Consider the following 15332-nt stretch of genomic DNA (forward strand, 5'->3'; position numbering starts at 1 on the left):
CAAGCGCCAAGGGATATGCCCTGAAACCAGTGTTCGATTCTATTCACGATTATATAACTTCATCTTGTAGCTTCCTCTGCTAGAATGTGAATTCACAAGTTTTCTTTCTCCGTATTTTTTGTTTTGTACAAATTCTAGCTCTGCGTGCCAAAATTTTAAATTTAAATATACTTCATTCTCTGTACCTGAGTGCCTTTGTATCCGCTATGCACCCTGGCCAATCCCCCGCCGTGGGTATGTTCCATTCAGCCTGAGGACATCATCATCTGTCCCTGCTCGTCCTACTGCTGCCGCTTCTGGGCACCGCCAAGCAGGACAATAAGTGCCGACCGCCGTACAGTAGTATGAAGAGCCACACGCTCTGCTCCACTAAGTACACCGAGTCGTGCAATTACGTTCGTATCGAAACAGGGAATTAGACCGAGGTAATCCTCTGGCTGCACAACCGCTACCGCAGCCACCTGGCAGTGGGACATGTGGCCGACTTTCCAGCGGTGGGCAACATGCTCGAAATGCGGTGAGAGGACCAGCTGGCCAAGGTGGCCGAGGCGCTGGTAGAACGCTGCGCCACTTTAGAACATGCCGTTTTTCACGACATGCCGAGGAACGCGCCACTGTGAATTTTTCTGAGGTGGGCCAGAACTTGCTCTGCGACTGGTCGAACCCGCAAGGGTAGTCCACGTGGAACTTCGTTATTCGGGACTGGTTAGACGAGAACATGCTGTACTCTTCGGCCAAAGTGGAGAAGTATGATGCGGTGGAGGCAGCCACAAATTTTACCCAGATCGCCTGGGCACGCTCACATGCCGTCGGCTGCAGCTTCAGACTTCTCCACGTAAGATCGCAACGATTACAAATGTATGTTTGCAACTACGCGGCGGCCGGCAACGTGGCTGACCAGGAGTTGTACCGGCCCGGGTCGCACTGCTCTCTCTGCCCGGAAGAAACGGAGTGCGTCGGGACAACGGGCCTCTGCAGGGTCACCGGTGACAAGCCTGGTAAAGACGCCAGGAAGACGACAACAACCACGATTGCACCGCCCACGGAACCCGATCGTGACGCGCCAGTGGTGCCACGGAGCGGTTCGGCGCCGAGGGGTGTTGCTCTGATGCCTGCCCTCGCAGCCGTCCTCACAGCTGTCCGTGCATCGCTGCACGGCGTGGCCTGACTGTTTCTACCGGTTCACTTCACGCCTTTCGTCTTTTTTTTTACGCTTGCGGCTCTCCACAACGTCATGTCGGATGTGCCAAAATGCGCGCGATGGCTAAAAGTGGTGGGGGCAGTTTTTGGACCGTCCTAAACAACGGCGAAAATAAAGACAAAGGAAGCCCTTAGTTTACGCGTTGGCACAATTATCTGCGTGCATCGTAACATTCGTTGCGTTGTTTACGCAAAGTTCTTATTCTGTATCGCTGCCATCTTAGGTAACCTTTCCAGCGAAGAAATGTTGCCTTCTGGGTTGTCTGGAAGGTGCACTAAATGCCCGCTGTGGAAGCGCCAGCTTTCTGTGGGCAACAAATCGCAGCAGCATGACGACAGGAAGTCAAGCCCTCCACGCAGCGGAAGTTTGGATTCAGAGTAGTCTAGGCAGTGTCTCGAGAAGTATACACGGTCGACCGCCTCGTCCATTGGGCTTTAAGCGGATCTGCGTCCTTACTGAAACCTTTGGTGCTCACTGTTTTTACGCAAGGCGTAAATCAATCAGAGATAGCCAAAATCATAAATCTATTCAAGTACACCTTTATAACGGCTGTTTAGGCTTTATTGCTCGGTTGGCAGTGCAAGACATCGCTTCACACTGTTTTCTTTTGGCACATCACTGCGTTCGCTACGCATTTCTTCTACGTATGGTGTTGCGGCTCATAGCAGCGGTTCTCGTTCCCACCGGACACCGCCAGCCTGAAAATGCAAGATTCGAGCAAGTATCGGGGGAAAGGCATGAACACGTCGATGTTACGAGCGTGGCAAACATGCATTTGCGAACCTCGCATGCGGAGCATTGATGCAGAACATACAAGATATCGCGCAGTGATTAACAACCATTCCTTCATTCCCTCTAGAAGCTACAAGTCCCATTTCACAGGCAACAGTGTGTTTTGCTCGACAAATGTCTGGGACCGTGCTGGCTACAACACGGGCTGCCGACGAGTTGCTCACAGTGTGTTAGGAGCAGGGAGAAGAGAAGCTCAGGTGCAATGAATGCCCTTAAAAGCCTAGAAGACACTTTTTGGCCCACAAGCTGCTTTGAAGGGTTAATTCACAAACGCGACTCGTGTTTGCAACTCGTTTCCCGAGACCTAGCCCGAGACGAGTCGAGAATTGGCAGGGAGGAGAGACACCTCTCGCGCGCCCTCACACGTCATTTTGCACATGAAGTGTGAGCGAAAGAAGACCATGCTTAAGAGTAATGCGGCTTTAAAGCCCAGAAAGCTGTAATGCACCAGCGATAATGCCAGCGGTGCCTGTGAATGGGTGCATGTTTGTGGTGGCGGCAAGGTGCCAGCCACGCGAGCATCTGCATGCCAGTCACCGTGAGCGTGGCGAATGGCGCACCGAAGGTCACTGTCCTCTTGTATGCTGTGACGTGAGCGTCTCGCCATATAACGTACTGTATCCACTACCGCATGCGAAAAAAGGCTAAGGGCTGTCACGACCCAACTTCAGACCCGCGATGATAACGGTGGCGGATTAAAACAGCGGAAATTTCGAAAGGTCGTTTGACCCCCAAGATGACCCCACCAAAAGGAATGACTAGCTGGGAAATGGTCGAAGGAGCTCTTTCCACGCTCGGCTCAGTGCCAACGACCTTCCCTTCTAGAAGCGACCGACGATACGACAAAGGAAGAAAGGAATTCACCTCGTCTGAGAAGACCCGGAACGAATCAGAGGAAGCCAGCGCAGCTGCGGCCGCGGCGCCATCTTGCCACACCTGTGTTCGATGGTCACGAGCTGCTGACAGTATGGTTGCATCTCAGTGCGAAAAAGCTGCAGACTTACGTTTCCTCCTCGCCAGTTCCCACGCGTGGACTCTACAACAGGTGTCTTCGTTTTCTGTGTTGTGTAGTGCCGATCTTTGTGTCGCTATGAATTGCCGCCTGGTGAAAGGGCGGAGCCTTTGGCTATTTAACCTGAGCCCAAAGTGAGCACGAAGGCTCTGAACCTTGGGTAACAGGTTCATCCAGAGGCTCTCAACCTTGGGTAATAGGTTCATCAGTGGCTCTGGGCCTTGGGTAACAGGCTCATCCAGTCGCTCGACGCATTGAACTCTTAATTTTTGTTTCCTTACTTTTCTGCCTTTTCTTCAGTATGTAAATAAGTGTCTAAAAAAGTACCATTAAACCTGCTTGTTCCCGTATCCCCAACCTTCGAAGCTTCAGACCGTTTCCTCATCCCGGACGAGCCCCCTTGGTTATGCAAACAACTGGCCATGCTACACGAGATATAACAACTGGTTGGCAGCGTTGGGATACGAGGACCCAACATCTGTGGATCAACGATGGGAATCTGAAGCCACAAGCGACAACAACGGTCGGCCAGCAAGAGTGCAGCTGTCTTGGGACATGATCACGTGTGTGGGTGAGTGCTTGGCTTTTCCTCTGATGTGGACCAGGTTCTAAAAGAGTGTTAAAATTTAGAACTGGTAAACACCTGTGCTTAAATCCTAGAGATTTGGTATTTTTGCATAGTTGTTTTGGAAATAGCTCAGACTCACAACTATCACGGACCTACAGAAACTGCAGAAGCCGGACCTTTTGCTGTTATGTGAGGAATTGGGGATTAATACGAGGGGTTTGGCACGAAAACCCGTGATCATTCAGGCAATTACGGATTTGGGGGCAGATGATGACGAGCTCAGTGAAGCGTGGAGCCGCATCGAACAAAAAAAGGAACAGCAGCTCAGACAGCAGGAAGAGCGGGAAAAAGAGGAAAAGAGGCGTGAGCGTGAACGTGAGAATGAAGCAAAATTACTGAAGCTAAAGGCTGAGCTCAGTAAGTTAGAAATGGCATTGAGCAAGAGGTCAGGCTGTTGTCCCCAGCAATTGGTACCTCTTCTCAACAAGGAGGCAGGCGAGACGTGTGAAACGATTCTGCAGCAAAGCCTCCGCGTGGACAAAGAAGAAAGGCGAAAACTTCGCGAGGCGATGTGCAGTGAGAGACAGGCTGAGCTAGATAGACTACGCGAACGAGAGCTGGAGGAGCACAGGCGTAAAGTTCAGTTGCTGAAATGAAGAAGAAGACGAAGAAGAAGAAATTTCTTTATTTTGCTTGAGCAAAAAAGGTGACGGAAGAAAAAGCTGCTTAGTTGCAGCTTGACAAAGCTCCCGCCTCCCAGATAGCAAGCACTTGCACAGCACATAGTTTTACAAAATTGATAAAACAGTCCTCTGAAAAGAGCAGTCAATTGTGAATTGTCACGTGCAGAACAATAAACAAAATAGACACTTGAAACAAGATTAAAAGAAAAAAAGGAATCCGTGGTACATGTTAAACAAAAATTTTATAAATTCCCTTGTGCGACATTTGCAGAATGTCTATTTGTTTTTCGTCCAGTTCATTGAGCGCATGCGGTATGGCGTGTTTTAGTCGTTGTTTTCCGTACATTGTACGGGAAAATGGAATGAGCCATGGTGACTGATAGCGAAATGAATAGGTATTTGTTGGTTTTTGTAGTCTAGCTAAGGTCAGAAATGTCTCAGATTTTCCTTGTATTGCATTCTTGTACCTACTTAACAGGTTATAAGAGTACATATCTTCCACTTTTAGAATGCGAATGTTTGAGAAAAAGGGGTCCTGTGTGTTCTAAAAATGATGTGTTTTCAATAATGCGGATGACCCGTTTTTGTATTAAGGCAAGTTTATTGATGTTTGACTTGGTGGTATTTCCCCAAAGCAGTATACAGTAGCGGAGTTGGTTGTGAATAGAAAAGGGCATTATATAAGAGCTTTCTTGTAGCTAGTCGGAGGGTGTGACGGTGTTTGTTTATTGTACCTACAATCCTACTTAGCTTTGTCGACAGATGTTGAATATGCTCGTTCCAGGACATGTGCTCGGAAAAGAACATGCCAAGCGTTTTCACACACGTTTCCAGCCCAAATGTATACGGACCGAAGGTAATGGTGGGAGATATTCCAGGTAGGACTCCTGGTGCACGAAAAAGAATACATTTTGTTTTGGATTCATTTAGTATAAGACTATTTTTTCGGCACCATTCCTGTAGATTGTTACAGAATAAACTGGCATCTGTTTTTATTTCTTCTAAGTTTTGTCTAGATATCAATACTGTGCAATCGTCTGCATATATGACAATTGTGCAATCTCTGTAAATTTCTACAATATCGTTGATGTAGAAAAGAAAAAGAATGGGTCCTAAAAGGCTTCCCTGTGGGACACCCGATGGAATTTCTTGTAAGTGCGATTTATTTCGGTTTATCTCAACATATTGATGCCGGCCAGTCAAGTATGACCGAATGAGCTTAAGTGAAATACCCCGAAATCCATAGTGCTGTAATTTTTCTAGTAATATTGGATGATTTACACGGTCAAATGCCTTGCTGAAATCTAAGTAAATACCTAAAGTTGTAAGTTTTTTCTCGAAATTTTCCAAAATTACCTCTTTTTGTCTTAAAAGAGCGTCTTCTGTGGAGCGGTGTTTTCTGAAACCGAACTGGTGACCCGTTATGAGGTTATGTTTTCTTGAAAAGCTTTCAATGCGTATATTAACAACTTTTTCGAGTCCTTTAGAAAAAATCGGAAGGATGGATACTGGTCGGTAATTGCTTAAATTATTTTTGTCACCCCCTTTGTGTAAGACCTTGACACGGGCGACTTGCATATTGGTGGGAAAAACGCCAGTAGATAGGGAAGAATTAAATACGTGTGTTAACGTGGGCGCAATTATATCCAGAACATATTTTATCGGTCTTATTTTTACATTGTTCGCATCAACGCTGTGGCTGTTCTTGAGTCCTTGAAAAACACATATTACTTCTGACTGACAAGTAGGGTGAAAAAATAAGCTTTACGATACTGAACGCACAGAAGAAGAGGCCTCGGAACAGTAGGCCGTGCTTCCTATTTCTACGAAAAATTTGTTGAAGCGGTCCGCAAGCACTGTTCCGCTTACTTCTTGATTATCAATTACGAGGTCTGGTATTGAACTTGCCTGTACGTTCCTCTTTAGTAGTCTATTTAGATTTTTCCAAACTAGGTCGCTATTTTGCAGACAATCACTATCAAAAAGGCGAGCGTAATACTCGCGCTTAGATTTTTTGATAGCTTTATTTAATTTATTTCGAAAACGCTTGAATTCCCTCAGTTTGTTGACGTCACGAGAGTCTACAAAAGATTGATAGAGCTTGTGTTTTTCAGCTATAAGTTTGACTATGTTGCGGGTAATCCAAGGCTTACGGGAGCGCTTGAAACTTCGATGTGTTTTTAGTTTGAAGCAAGCGAAATATTTTTGCTTGAAAATTTCTATAAACTTGTTGTATGAGGCATTAGAATCTTCAATTGCAAACATTTCACTCCAGTTCGTCTGAATAATTGCATGCCGGAACTCTTCCAAAGTATGCGGTGTTATTTCGCGGTACGTGACTGTATGGCATTTTTGGTTCAAGTTATTGTGTCGCTTTATCAATAAAAAAATTGGCATGTGATCACTGATGTCAGAGCTTATGACACCTGACCGAATATTACACGATGAATTAGTCACGAACAAGTCTAACAGTGATGATGATAAAGGAGTGACTCTTGTTGGAGTGGCAATGACATTCTGAAAGGCATTGCACTGTAAAACAAGTAAAAAGTCTGTAGTGGGTTCTGTGTTCTTCAGAATGTCAATATTTAAATCACCGTCTATCGTTAGTAAGCGACCACTACAGTTTGCATGAGAGAGTAACCCATCAAAAAATTCCAGGAACGCGGAAATACTTCCATTTGGAGGTCTGTAAATAACAGAGAACATATTTGTGCCTTTCCTAATACAAAGAGTTTCATAATCGCCGGTAATACAGCTGTACTCCGGTACGATTTCAAAACCGGTTATACAAGTTTGAATAGACACACCACCTCCTCTAGTATTTTTTCGATTTAAGAAATAATGATTGTAGCCTTCCAGCACAAAATAGTCGCTGTCGTCAGTGTACCACGTCTCGGTCAGCATCAATACATCGAATGGTATATCACATGCCTCTAGTAGCAACAACAAATCATCATGCTTTTGGTTAACAGATCTCGCGTTCAAATGAATCAGCTTTATCCATTTCTTTGTCTCTGTTGCACTTAAAAGACCAGAAATAGCCTCAGGGCAAATGCTATGAGTACCCATCATTTATCAAAAGGAAAAGGTAGAATCCCAAATTCACGTATACGATCATTTCAACTGCTGTCGCAAATCCTTTGCAGATCACTTTCGTATTTAATCGATACAACCGAGGATGACTGTGTCTGGTGCGCGAAAATGCTGCCATTCCTAATCCATACGAACCGCCAGCCGAAGTCGCGCTTGCGCACAACTGCCTTTCCTAGGAGCTGTTTCACGAACGGACAAAGATGTTCATTTATATAAATTGGTTTGTGGTCTTCTTCGGAATTTTCCTCTGATTCTGTCGCTATGATAGACGTCGTGAGCCTTTTCTTCCGCGACTTATCAAGGACCTTATCGCGTTTCTCTCGTCGTTGGAACTGGACTACTATGTTTTTCTGATTTTTTTCCTTCGTTGGCACACGGTGACATACGTCCACATCACTCGATGATATAGGCTCACCGATAGCATTTCCAATCTTGTCCAAGATACCAAGAAGGTTTTCATTCGGTTCTTCGGTGATACCTTTGATTTCAATATTTCTATTTCGTGTATATTGCTCAGACTTCACAAGGTGTTTCTGGCAATCTGCAAGATCTTTTTCAAGTGTGTAGACTTGCGGCTTCAATTTTTCGTTTTCTTTTTGTAGCAAGCTTTTTTCGTTCAGAGTGGTTTCGAGGCGTTTATTTGCCTCGTCTAAGCTTTTGCTAACGAACTCTACGCTCTGTTTCATGTCTTCTAGTTCTGTGCGAAAGCCACGCTCTTCTGTTCGTAGGCTTCGTTCTATTCCCTCTTTGAAGGCTTTAAGTTCTAATTTGAGTTCCTCTTTCAGCTCTCTGATCGCCTGCGCAACTTCCTTAGACATTTCACACAGTAGTCTGAGGCAGGCACACTCAAAAAGTCACCGAAGGCAGCAGTGACAGCAAAAAGAAAAAAAAACCCTAATTATTGTGCACAAAAAGTGTACTAACCTGCAATATGCAGAAAACAGGCGTTAGCTGCTGCTTGCTGTGCTGTCACTGCTGCCAAGTGCTGCACACGGGTTCTGCGCCGGCTTATATGCCGAAGATGGGGTCACGTGATTGGGTCACGTGATTGTAAATTGATGTCGTGGCGATAACTTCATGGCCTGGCTTATGGCGTCGGGCGATGACCGCGTCAGACAGGCAGGTGCGCAGGCAGTGCAATCTTTGATCCGGGGGTTGCAGATTTGCGGTAGGTATGACTGCAATATGCAGAAAACAGGCGTTAGCTGCTGCTTGCTGTGCTGTCACTGCTGCCAAGTCCAGCTGCTGCCAAATGGGAAACAGCGAGAGCTCGATTGAGAGTCTTTCGAAGAGAAGAAAGCTTCGAAGGTTGCATCGCAGATTTAGAGCACATTTGCGCAGAGGGAGAGCTAGACCAGGGTTATTGGTCTACGATGTTGGTGGCCATCCTCCCATGAGAGGTTTGCGAAGTATTAGGGCGCCTTTCCGACGAGGAGTTCGGCAACTATGAGACAGCGAAAAGCGCTCTTTACAGGTATTTTGGCATACGTCTAGAGGCCGACTACAAATGTGGAAGTGTTGGCAGCGGGCTGCGCGCCCATATGAGTGTCAGCGACCAGCCTAGGGACCCCGCTTGGCCAGCTAGGGACACAGAAATTGCTCAGGAGAGCAAGGAGAGGGCAGGTTTAAGCCCAGAAATAAATGCCAGCTGGGCGGCTGCAGAGGAAGCATTTGTCGATTTAGAGGTGAAGAAAGAGGGCTGCACACCGCCAGCTGTAATAAAGAGACAGGGCATAGTTTGGTTGAAGGTGCAGGCATTAAGGAAGGTAGCGAGAAGGCCGCATCTAGCCCTGGGAGAGATGCCGCTACGGCAATTGAGGCAGAGGTTCCGCGCCAGAGTGTAGCGAGTTGCAATGCCACCGCACCGAAAGACCGATTTCCGAAAAAAAGCGTCACGGAGATTCACCGTGTAGCAACGCTAAACCGCCAGGTCAGAGCGCAGAGCTAGCTGAGAGTGGCGATGCTACTCAGATTGCTGCGGTGAGCCACAATATTAATAGCGCTGCACCAAACTGCCGACTTCAGGACAGCGAGACATTAAGCTCTGCAGAAAGTGCACAACAGACGGATTGTTTTGAGTTTCCGACGGGCAGTGGCGGACGCATAGCACCCATTGACAATTCGATGGCAAGCGCAGAATGCGGCTCAGCGCTGCATCAAAGGAAACAGCAGCTCAGCGAAAACCAAATCAGTGCGGCTAGTGACAGACCACAGGAAAATGAGCTACCGTGTTCGGAGGAAACAGCAGCTAACAGTTCTTCAGGTGGGCCGTCGCCTAGGACAGAGAGCAAACCGCAAGGGGCATCGCTGCGCAGGAAAAATCGCGAACGCGAGAAGCGATTGAGAAATGCTAGTGCAGGTGTAGATGCTAATACGAGGGCCGGCAGGTCAACTCAGGACGGCACCGCGAGAACTGTTGACCGAAAAAGAAATTCAGAGAAATTTTGCCGAAGGCGGATGCGCACAATGAAAGCGAAGTTGACTGCCCTTGCGGGGCGAAAGCGCTCTTCTCCATTGAGGGTATACATACGGCATTGCCCTTCGACAGGTGACGCGTGCGACGTGCTAGGGAGAATAGCGCGCGACCGCAGCACAAAGGGGCACTGCAGAGAGCGCGTGAGCGGGAGGGGGACGCGACAAGCAGGGACAAAAAAAATGGAGAAGGCGCCCATTCCGCAGTAGGTCGCGCGGAGGCGGAACCAATCAACCCCACAGTTTTCTTGAAGCACCTGCTTGTGGACCGGCCGTCCGACCACGACGGCGCAGGGCGCGGCTGAAGAATGTCCAATTCGGGGAATAAGTGTTTGCCTTTTGTTTGTTGCGTTGACTCACTGTAAAAAACGAGACAGGGGTGAAGGCAAACGAGTTCCCAGCTTTTACTGGTAGTGCTGAGTGGTTTTGTAACAACGTAATTATTCGCTCAGTTGTGCACATTTTGAAGATGTTTCCTCTTTTTGAAGTACATGCAAGAGGGGACGCGGACTTACTTAGCTGTTCTTTTTAAGCAGTCCGGGATGCTCTTCAAGAACCAAATTGCTACTAAGTTTTTTCGTGCGTTTTTGAGTGAAACTGTATAGTAGCAGGTTCGGTGCGTGGGTCCTGAGAGGTTTCAGTGTGAGCTTTTCTCCAACAGCTATAGTACCGAGATTTAATTACTCTTTTGAACTGGTTTACTCGGAGGAGAGTTGAGTGCTTGCTTGGGCATGTGGTTTGCGTTTTAGAGACGACCCAAAAGAGATTGGGTCAGCGGCAGAGGGCTTCGGCATACTTCTGCGAGCAATTAGCCCAAGTCGTCTCTTCGTGCAGCAGCGGTGACTGCTACCCGCCGAGACTGATCTGGCGGGGGAGGAAGCTGTTACGACCGAACTTGAGACCCGCGATGATAACGGTGGCGGATTCAACAGCGGAAATTTAGAAAGGTCGTTTGACCCCCAAGATGACCCCACCAAAAAGAATGACTAGCTGGGAAATGGTCGACGGAGCTCTTCCCACGCTCGGCTCGGTGCCAACGACCTTCCCTTCTAGAAGGACCGACGACAGGGGAAGAAAGGATGCTCCTCGTCTGAGAAGACCGGGAACGAATCAGAGGAAGCCAGCGCAGCTGCGGCTGCGACGTCATCATGCCACACATGTGTTCGATGGACCCGAGCTGCTAACAGTATGGTTGCCTCGAAGTGCGAACGAGCTGCAGACTTACGTTTCCTCCTCGCCAGTTCCCACGGGTAGAATGTACAACAGGTGTCTTCGTTTGCTGTGTTGTGTAGTGCCGATCTTTGTGTCACGATGAATTGCCGCCTGGTGAAAGGGCGGAGCCTTGGGCTATTTAACCTGCGCCCAAAGTTAGCACGAAGGCTCTGAACCTTGGGTAATAGGTTCATCCAGTGGCTCTGGGCCTTGGGTAATAGGCTCATCCAGACGCTCGACGCGATGAACTCTTAAATGTTTGTTTCTTTGCAATTCTGCCTTTCTTTATGTAAATAATGTAAATGTAAATGTCTTATGTAAATAAGTGTCTAAAAAAGTGCCATTAAACCCGCTTGTTTTCGTATCCCCAACCTCGGAAGTTCAGACCGTTACCTCATCCTGTACGAGCCCCCAATGATGCTCCTACCCGCCCCTTGGTGATGCAACAACTGGCCACGCTACCCGAGCCATGACAACTGGTGGCAGCGGTGGGATGCTGCTACCCAACTTATGACACAGGTGCAGTGACTATTTCACACATGTTGCCTCTTATGCATATGTGCCTTCTAAAAGGGCCAACATATTCCTTTATCCCGTAAAAAACATTGTGTCCTATCATGATGCTTTACCGGTATTTCTGGTGTATAGACCAAAATGTCACTCAGTATTGTAACATGCAGCGGGAACTGAGTTTATCCAATGTTTTAGCGGTCCTAAAACATTGGACCATTACTGTTCCCACTCGAGTTATTGATCACTTAGCTCTCGCCCTATCATAAGCTTGCCATCCAGGTTGGACAAATTGGTAGAGCGACTGCTCCGGTGAAGCGGTGGTTCTGGGTTGGAACCCCGATCAGGACGAATCTTTCTTTAACTACGAAGTTTCTGTGAAAGCGGTATAGCTTTGCTTTGTAGCCATTTGGCAGTGCTCGGGTGGATTTCAATGAGTAATTACTCCTTATTACAGATCTTTTGTCAACGTCAGACTGATTCAGTCGCAACAAATAGTACAAGGGTAAATGTATGCTGCTCCCTAAAAGTCGTTAATCATCTTATAAAATGTACGCTGTATTGTTTTAACGGCTACAAAGATATAAAGGTGATGTTAGATGCCCAACCCTTATTAGGTAAACATAGCTCGCAATTAACACAGTGGATGGAAAAGAAATATGGACTTCATCCCTCAGGATGACCCTCATGCCAGTAAAACAAAAAGTGCCAGTGTTGTCATATTTGAGAGCTTTGCTCTTTAAGGTGGCGGTTCCACTCTGACTATGAGAGGGAACCATTTTTGGTGATATTTGTACGTCGACTGTACCTCGTTCGTTCACTTCATAAATATGGTTCAGATATCTCCGAAAAGCTAGTTTTCTCTGCTTTCAAAAGATGAATTTGGTTTAACGATAGCTGCAATTTTGTTTCAACTGTAAAAGGAAACGCAAAGATGAAATCTGGCAGTTGAGCTCAACTTGTCTCAGGAAATGGCAAATTGTGAAAAACCTCTTGCACCTAGACAAAAATCTTTCGAGATACTTGGAGATCTGACGCTAGTAAGCGTGGGTAAGCATTTAGAAATACGTGTATAGGTTAGTTTATTAGCCACACATGTTTGAAAAGCATCGAAAACAGAATAATATAATTAGCAATAACTTTTGAGATATGCATTGTACTGCGGTGTCTTTTTGCACAGTTTGAGATCGTCTATTTCTCTTCCTTTCTGAAAATATCATTCATCTGCCTTGTTTAGTTTAAAAGTTAGTCCGGATAAAGTTAGCGTTTCTTCGAAATAGTTAAAGACAGAATACTATACTGTTCAGGTAACCAGTACGTGGCAGTTCTGGGATTTTAGGTGAAGAAACTTAATACTTCTCTCTACGTGGCTAAGCATCGCCTTTACTCTGCGGCTTCTGGGGAATGTGCAATGTCTAGTTGATTTTAGCTATCTTTCTTGTTCTCCTTACTAAGGGCACAAGCTCTTGAAACATTCCGCGGCTTTTTTTTTCTGGCAGATATACTCTTAAAATGTTGGTCTCTCATTCTCTTAATCAACTTGTAACAATTACCAACGACAGTCCACAAAATACAAACAATAACAGCAATAACGCAGCGACATGCGATAAATGTGGACAAATGTAGCAAGCTGCGCCCTCTACACCAATGCACGTGTACTACATAATCACAGTTCAAAAAAATAACGAGTGTGGTGCTGTTAAACATTTAAAATCGGGAGGTGTTAACGAGAGGGAATGATATCTGCGATGTTTGCACGTTTCCCTCCACTTTGCCCTCTGTAGTGTGTGTCTTCTAGTTCACTATATGTGTGTCGAACTTCACAGCAGATTTCCGCCATATTGCTTTGCTGGGTTGTTTTGTAGCATAAAGCTACACTACGCGGGTCAGAGCCGAATTTTGCGAGGGTGTGCGCCGCCGGTTATGCGCATGCGCGAGAACCGCGTGACGTCACAAGAGGCGCAGGTGCGTCGCCTCCTCGCCACAGCCGGTGCGAGCTCCTCGCTGCCAGCGCCGCCAGCGTGCGCTTCTCTCCGACGCGTGACCTTTAGCCAGAGCCGTGTTTATGACAGTTGCGCCGCGCGTTACTGCGCATGCGCGAGGAGGGTGCGCGGAGAAAAGACTGTCGCGTTTGACATGTAAGCAATTTTTTTTCACCTGACGCTACTAAACGCATTTTGGGCGTCGTATTATTTTTCGAGGACAGCTTTGGCATTGCTAAAGCGACAGGAAAGGGAAAGAGACAGGCTTTCGCTTCGTGCTGCCGGTTGTTCGTTGCTCCGGCAAGCGCTGTGGAGAGGAAGTTGGAGAGCGCTTGATTCGCCTGCACTCACTGCACCAGTTCGGCAAAGTTCTGCGGCAGCGGCGGTGCCGCGGCTGTGTACCGCTAGTTCCGGCACTTTGAGCGCGGTTTGGCGCTGTCTGCTTCCAAAACGGTTGATCGAGTGCAGGCCTGGTCGTCGCTAGCCTTTGCGATGCCAATGAATTGCAGCCAGCTGTTTACAGCCTACATCTCGTATCTCATGAACAAATGTTCAAACAGCACATCACAATAACACGTTGCCATGAACCAGCCTCGATCCGTTTCTTTGGAGAACTCGAGCAGCGTTCTAGTTTGTCCACTAGTGAAAGTTACTTGAGTCTCCGCCGTTTATCACAACCCGCAAACCATCATCTGCTTCCATGGCGGCTGCAGCTGCAATATTTCAGCACTAACCATGGAGCAGGTGCAGTTTTCCTGAACTAGACTCGCACTTCTTTGAAACGAATGCCGTGGTTCAGAGGGCGCCATGTTCCACCGCTGAAATGAATCCATGTGGCATACAAGTCGGGTACAACTCAAGGACGAAGCAGCACATGCCCATCAAAGGAGACCGCCCAGCCAAGCGCGTCGACCGAACAGTTTTCTGTTCGGTCCCCACCTGTGCGCCGCGACAGCACCGGTGGAGACTGAAGCCGCCACGACCGTCTGATGCCGAACATGACCCCACCTGTAACATTCAGCGCTTTTGCGCAAAAGACGCTCTCGCGTGGACATATGCGAAAGGTGAGCCCTCACCGCCCTGTAGTGGCCAGTGCAGCTGAGACAATAAACGGGAACACCACACCTACTAGTACCTTCTCCTTTTTCCCTGTCTTTTCATACTTTTATTTCTCTCTTACCTGTCAGATCGTTATCCCTTTCCTTTCTGCTGCCCCAGGTCAGGTGCTCCTAGGGACGATGGCAGATGCCGGGGCTGCAAAATCTTTTCCTTTCTGTTTGCGTTATTATTCTTTTAGCCTTATCCCGAACAAAGGACATTGCACTCTCGGCGACGCGGGGACAAACCGCCGTCTCCTCCCCTCTCTTTTGCAGACTTGGCTGCATGCTCAGCCACAGAAATCGACGTGACTGGCTGGAGGGCTCCCTCTGAGTTGCATGTGCCGCTTCGTTATTTAGTTGTAACCGACTGTAGTGCTGAGAAGTCCCCTCTTCCAGAACTGGCTGCCGCAAAGGACCGTCCCCTTCCTTTTCCAGCTGAGCCAAGAGGTGCGCGCCCCTCCTGCAGGGGGAAGGGGGGGGGGTAGACTAGCGCCGCAGGAAAAGGAATTCTCTCAAAATGATTAGAAGCATTTAGAAGCGGTGTTTACACGACGGGGTTGAGTTGAGGATTTGAGCTGAAAACCGGTTACTGGGTTCATGTAAACACCTTAGAGTCCGGTCCGGGGGCCCACGGGGAGCGAGTCCAGTCATCTCCGCTGCAGCTGGTGGGTGGACTCACTCGACCCCAACAGATAGCATGTAAA

The 15332-nt window shown here is 47.5% G+C and overlaps 1 protein-coding gene across 4 annotated transcripts in view; it reads right to left on the minus strand.

The window, feature by feature from the left end:
- Nucleotides 1-15332, minus strand: part of LOC149361281 (uncharacterized) — a 126529-nt gene that overhangs the window by 23605 nt on the left and 87592 nt on the right. Inside the window, exon 6 of one of the 4 annotated variants that reach the window (XR_016288935.1) lies at nucleotides 8277-8530. The exons of the other annotated variants lie outside the window; for them this stretch is intronic. The gene's annotated coding sequence lies outside the window, so the exon portion shown is untranslated. The remainder of the gene's footprint in view (nucleotides 1-8276; nucleotides 8531-15332) is intronic. 4 annotated transcript variants of the gene reach the window in all.

The sequence above is a fragment of the Amblyomma mixtum genome, chromosome 2 (genome assembly GCF_055824585.1).
Source record: "Amblyomma mixtum isolate Tamu chromosome 2, ASM5582458v1, whole genome shotgun sequence".
Taxonomy (NCBI): Eukaryota; Metazoa; Arthropoda; class Arachnida; order Ixodida; family Ixodidae; genus Amblyomma; species Amblyomma mixtum.